The following is a 7,117-nucleotide window of genomic DNA, read 5'->3' on the forward strand; positions in this document are numbered from 1 at the left end:
TCCGAGGTCGATAGGCTTCTGTAGGTCGATATAACATCGTATTGACCTCAACCAAAGTCTACAATTGTTATATTATTAATCAACAAACAACTATTGCATGAACAATGTAAAGTTGGGCATTTCTAGAATGTATTTTTAGTTACATGCTGTATGCCCTGTGCAATATGCTGTTTTTGACCTACGAAAAGCTAAACACAACAGTATTGGCGTGCAAACTAAGTAAACACAAATGTACATGTGATCAAGTTTTAACGAATCACAAATCCTTAAAAATATTCGATTAATAATATAAACTGATATTACATGCTGATAAAAACGTTTTTTAACACTGATACTGAGTTCCTAATGACGTATAACCCTTCATAACATTCATATAACACTGGCACTATAATGTTCGACTCGCCTGACCCCTAGATAAGGTTTTTATACCTGTTATACGGTGTTTCTCGAGGTGTTTGAATCACAGACATCCTTCATATAAAACTGGTACTGAGACCTTTGTGGTGCCAGACTCTAGATAACGTTCATATAACAGAAATATTGTGTTCCTGGAGATGATTGATCCCCCGATAACGTCCATATAAGAGAGATAAAGAATGTCTTGAGGCGTACTACCTCAGATTACGATCATATAACAGTGATACGGAGTCTTCGAGGTGATTGACCTCATGACAGCGTTCATACGATCGACACTCGTACTGAGATATTCGAGTTAAAAGACCCCTAAATAACGTTCATGTAAGTTATCATGACCTCCTCGAGGTGTACGACTCTTTGATAACGCACATACAACAGTGGTACTGTGTTCCTTTGGGTCCATGATCTAAAGAAAACGTTCATATTACACTGATAGAATGATGCCCGAGGTTGCAAACCCCTTTTCTACAACAGATATACTTAGTTGCTCGAGGTGTATGATCATTTAATAACGTTCGTTAAAACACTTATACTAAGATGTTTGATCCCTAGATAACGTTCATATAACACTAGGACTGAGTTGTTCGATGTGTACGGCCCCTAGATAAAGTTCTGTAAACAGTTATATGGAGTTACTTAAGGCATTCGACGGTTAGATAACAATAATATAACATTACTACATAGTTATTCGACCCCTTCAGTGTACCATTCACATATATTAACCATGATACTAAAATGTTCGAGAAGTAGGATCCCTAGATATAAATATGTTACGTTCAGCTAACAGTGGCACTGAGGACAATACGCATAATTGGAGACTTTTTTTTCAAACTGAGGACATTTTACACACTGAGGACATCGGTCACAATCGGAAAAAAATATACATTGGTTGAGCAAATTTGGTAAGACGACTCGAACGACCCCTGCTTCTTAAGCAATGAAATTTATGGCTCAAATATAGGTCCAAAGCACTGACAAAATATGTCATAAAAACCATATCAGTATTCCGAAGGTCCGATAGACAATGTTCATATAACACAGGTACAGAGTTCCTCGAGGTGTATGACTCCTAGATAACGTTCATACAAGACTTATATTGTGTTCAAAGTGGTGTATGACCTCTCGGTAACGTATATAGTAAACTGCTACACAGTTGTTCAAGGCGTGTGACTTTACCAGATATCTTTCATACAGCAAAAATACTTACAATTTAGTTCCAACAGGTCTATGACCCCTGGGTCACGTTCATATAACACTGGTACACAGTTGCTCGAGCAATATCACCACTAGATTTATAGATTATAACATTGAATTTTCCATACCGGCCAGAGTATCAACTCGAGACTCCCATATATAGCCCGAGAGTTGTGGTCAAGGGCTGATCATGGTCATGGTGTGATGCGAGGGACGATATGGCCTTTTTCATATTGCCCTTGTTATCAGCCCTCAACTGATATCGTCCCTCGGACTAAAGCCCTTGGGTCCAAATTCAATGTCTTGGGCTGATAACAAGGGCAATATGAAAAAGGCCATGTATCAATCTATTAATGCAAAGTCAATACTTTTTTATCACATGTTTTAATGAAAATGCAGTCTCATACGGTCTACGTCAAAGCGATTTCTAGTAAGAATGTCCTAAACCGATGACATTATAATTGACGATGGGCTGATATCGATAACGTGACTATTATCGACGGACCGATAACCGGTTATCAACCTGGGTTGATATCGGCATGCAATTTCTGGTCTATAACATGGGCAATAGATCCATTTTAAATTATACAATTATAGCCTTTGTATGAGGTCAATACGAGGTTACATCGACGTAAGAGAAGCATATTGACTGAGGACGAAGTCCGAGGTCGATATGCTTCTGGAGGTCGATATAACATCGTATTGACCTCAACCAAAGGCTACAATTGTTATATTATTAATCAACAAACAACTATTGCATGAACAATGTAAAATTGGGGATTTCTAGAATGTATTTTTAGTGACATGCTGTATGCCCTGTGCAATATGCTGTTTTTGACCTACGAAAAGCTAAACACAACAGTATTGGCGTGCAAACTGTGTAAACACAAATGTACATGTGGTCAAGTTTTAACGAATCACAAATCCTTAAAAATATTCGATTAATAATATAAACTGATATTACATGCTGATAAAAACGTTTTTTAACACTGATACTGACTTCCTATTGACGTATAACCCTTCATAACATTCATATCACAATGGCACTATAATGTTCGACTCGCCTGACCCCTAGATAAGGTTTTTATACCTGTTATACGGTGTTTCTTGAGATGTTTGAACCACAGACATCATTCATATAAAACTGGTACTGAGACCTTTGTGGTGCCAGACTCTAAATAACGTTCATATAACAGAAATATTGTGTTCCTGGAGATGATTGATCCCCCGATAACGTCCATATAAGACTGATAAAGAATGTCTTGAGGCGTACTACCTCAGATGACGATCATATAACAGTGATACGGAGTCTTCGAGGTGATTGACCTCATGACAGCGTTCGTACGATTGACACTCGTACTGAGATATTCGGGTTAAAAGACCCCTAAATAACGTTCATGTAAGTTATCCTGACCTCCTCGAGGTGTACGACTCTTTGATAACGCACATACAACAGTGGTACTGTGTTCCTTTGGGTCCATGATCTACAGAAAACGTTCATATTACACTGATAGAATGATGCCCGAGGTTGCAGACCCCTTTTCTACAACAGATATACTTAGTTACTCGAGGTGTATGATCATTTAATAATGTTCACTATGATGTTTGATCCCTAGATAACGTTCATATAACACTAGGACTGAGTTGTTCGATGTGTACGGCCCCTAGATAAAGTTCTGTAAACAGTTATATGGAGTTAGTTAAGGCATTCGACGGTTAGATAACAATAATACCGTATAACATTACTACATAGTTATTAGACCCCTTCAGTGTACCATTCACATATATTAACCCTGATACTTAAATGTTCGAGAAGTATGATCCCTAGATATAAACATGTTACGTTCAGCTAACAGTGGCACTGAGGGCAACACGCACATACGGTTAATTGGAGACTTTTTTTTCAAACTGAGGACATTTTACACACTGAGGACATCGGTCACAATCGGAAAAAAATATACATTGGTTGAGCAAATTTGGTAAGACGACTCGAACGACCCCTGTTTTATAAGCAATGAAATTTATGGCTCAAATATAGGTCCAATGCACTGACAAAATATGTCATAAAAACCATATCAGTATTCCGAAGATCCGATAGACAATGTTCATATAACACAGGTACAGAGTTCCTCGAGGTGTATGACTCCTAGATAACGTTCATACAAGACTTATATTGTGTTCAAAGTGGTGTATAACCCCTCGGTAACGTATATATTAAACTGCTACACAGTTGTTCAAGGCGTGTGACTTTACCAGATATCTTTCATACAGCAAAAATACTTACAATTTAGTTCCAACAGGTCTATGACCCCTGGGTCACGTTCATATAACACTGGTACACAGTTGTTGGTCGAGCAATATCACCACTAGATTTATGAAATATAACATTGAATTTTCCATACAGGCCAGAGTATCAACTCGAGACTCCCATATATAGCCCGAGAGCTGTGCGCAAGGGCTGATATGGGTCATGGTGTGATGCGAGGGGCGATATGGCCTTTTTCATATTGCCCTTGTTATCAGCCCCCAACTGATATCGTCCCTTGGACTAAAGCCCTCGTGTCCGAATTCAATGTCTTGGGCTGATAACAAGGGTAATATGAAAAAGGTCATGTATTAATCTATTAATGCAGTCATTACTTTTTTATCACATATTTTCAATGAAAATGCAGTCTCATACGGACTACCTCAAAGAGTTTTTGATTCGAATTCATTCATTTATATACACTTTTTTCAGATTTCTAGTAAGAACGTTGCTTTTCTTAACCGATGACATTACAATTGACGATGGGCTGATATCGATAACATGGCTATTGTCGACGGACCGATAACCGGTTATCAACCCGGGGTGATATCGGCATGCAATTTCTGGTCTATAACATGGGCAATACGTCCATTTTAAATAAACTGATATATCATGCTGATAAAAACGTTTTTTAACACTGATACTGAGTTCCTATAGACGTATAACCCTTCATAACATTCATATAACACTGGCACTATAATGTTCGACTCGCCTGACCCCTAGATAAGATTTTTATACCTGTTATACGGTGTTTCTCGAGGTGTTTGAACCACAGACATTCTTCATATAAAACTGGTACTGAGACCTTTGTGGTGCCAGACTCTAGATAACGTTCATATAACAGAAATATTGTGTTCCTGAAGATGATTGATCCCCCAATAACGTCCATATAAGACTGATAAAGAATGTCTTGAGGCGTATTACCTCAGATGACGATCATATAACAGTGATACGGAGTCTTCGAGGTGATTGACCACATGACAGCGTTCATACGATCGACAGTCGTACTGAGATATTCGAGTTAAAAGACCCCTAGATAACGTTCATGTAAGTTATCCTGGCCTCCTCGAGGTGTATGACTCTTTGATAACGCACACACAACAGTGGTACTGTGTTCCTTTTGGTCTATGATCTGCAGAAAACGTTCATATTACACTGATAGAATGATGCCCGAGGTTGCAGACCCCTTTTCTACAACAGATATACTTAGTTCCTCGAGGTGTATGATCATTTAATAACGTTCATATAACACTTATACTAAGATGTTTGATCCCTAGATAACGTTCATATAACACTAGGACTGAGTTGTTCGATGTGTACGGCCACTAGATAAAGTTCTGTAAACAGTTATATGGAGTTACTTAAGGCATTCGACGGTTAGATAATAGTTATTCGACCCCTTCAGTGTACCATTCACATATATTAACCATGATACTAAAATGTTCGAGAAGTAGGATCCCTAGATATAAACATGTTACGTTCAGCTAACAGTGGCACTGAGGGCAACACGCACATACGGTTAATTGGAGACTTTTTTTTCAAACTGAGGACATTTTACACACTGAGGACATCGGTCACAATCGGAAAAAAATATACATTGGGTGAGCAAATTTGGTAAGACGACTCGAAAGACCCCTGTTTTATAAGTAATGAAATTTATGGCTCAAATATAGGTCCAATGCACTGACAAAATATGTCATAAAAACCATATCAGTATTCCGAAGGTCCGATAGACAATGTTCATATAACACAGATACAGACTTCCTCGAGGTGTATGACTCCTAGATAACGTTCATACAAGACTTATATTGTGTTCAAAGTGGTGTATGACCCCTCGGTAACGTATATATTAAACTGCTACACAGTTGTTCAAGGCGTGTGACTTTACCAGATATCTTTCATACAGCAAAAATACTTACAATTTAGTTCCAACAGGTCTATGACCACTGGGTCACGTTCATATAACAGTGGTACACAGTTGTTGGTCGAGCAATATCACCACTAGATTTATGGAATATAACATTGAATTTTCCATACCGGCCAGAGTATCAACTCGAGACTCCCATATATAGCCCGAGAGCTGTGCGCAAGGGCTGATATGGGTCATGGTGTGATGCGAGGGGCGATATGGCCTTTTTCATATTGCCCTTGTTATCAGCCCCCAACTGATATCGTCCCTTGGACTAAAGACCCCGTGTCCGAATTCAATATCTTGGGCTGATAACAAGGGCAATATGAAAAAGGTCATGTATTAATCTATTAATGCAGTCATTACTTTTTTATCACATATTTTCAATGAAAATGCAGTCTCATACGGACTACGTCAAAGCGTTTTTGATTCGAATTCATTCATTTATATACACTTTTTCAGATTTCTAGTAAGAACGTTGCTTTCCTTAACCGATGACATTACAATTGACGATGGGCTGATATCGATAACATGGCTATTATCGACGGACCGATAACCGGTTATCAACCCGGGGTGATATCGGCATGCAATTTCTGGTCTATAACATGGGCAATACATCCATTTTAAATAAACTAATATTACATGCTGATAAAAACGTTTTTTAACACTGATACTGAGTTCCTATAGACGTATAACCCTTCATAGCATTCATATAACACTGGCACTATAATGTTCGACTCGCCTGACCCCTAGATAAGATTTTTATACCTGTTATACGGTGTTTCTCGAGGTGTTTGAACCACAGACATCCTTCATATAAAACTGGTACTGAGACCTTTGTGGTGCCAGACTCTAGATAACGTTCATATAACAGAAATATTGTGTTCCTGAAGATGATTGATCCCCCGATAACGTCCATATAAGACTGATAAAGAATGTCTTGAGGCGTATTACCTCAGATGACGATCATATAACAGTGATACGGAGTCTTCGAGGTGATTGACCTCATGACAGCGTTCATGCGATCGACAGTCGTACTGAGATATTCGAGTTAAAAGACCCCTAGATAACGTTCATGTAAGTTATCCTGGCCTCCTCGAGGTGTATGACTCTTTGATAACGCACACACAACAGTGGTACTGTGTTCCTTTTGGTCTATGATCTGCAAAAAACGTTCATATTACACTGATAGAATGATGCCCGAGGTTGCAGACCCCTATTCTACAACAGATATACTTAGTTCCTCGAGGTGTATGATAATTTAATAACGTTCATATAACACTTATACTAAG

This window comes from Mytilus californianus, unplaced genomic scaffold, assembly GCF_021869535.1.
Source record: "Mytilus californianus isolate M0D057914Y unplaced genomic scaffold, xbMytCali1.0.p SCAF_1, whole genome shotgun sequence".
NCBI classification, from domain to species: Eukaryota; Metazoa; Mollusca; class Bivalvia; order Mytilida; family Mytilidae; genus Mytilus; species Mytilus californianus.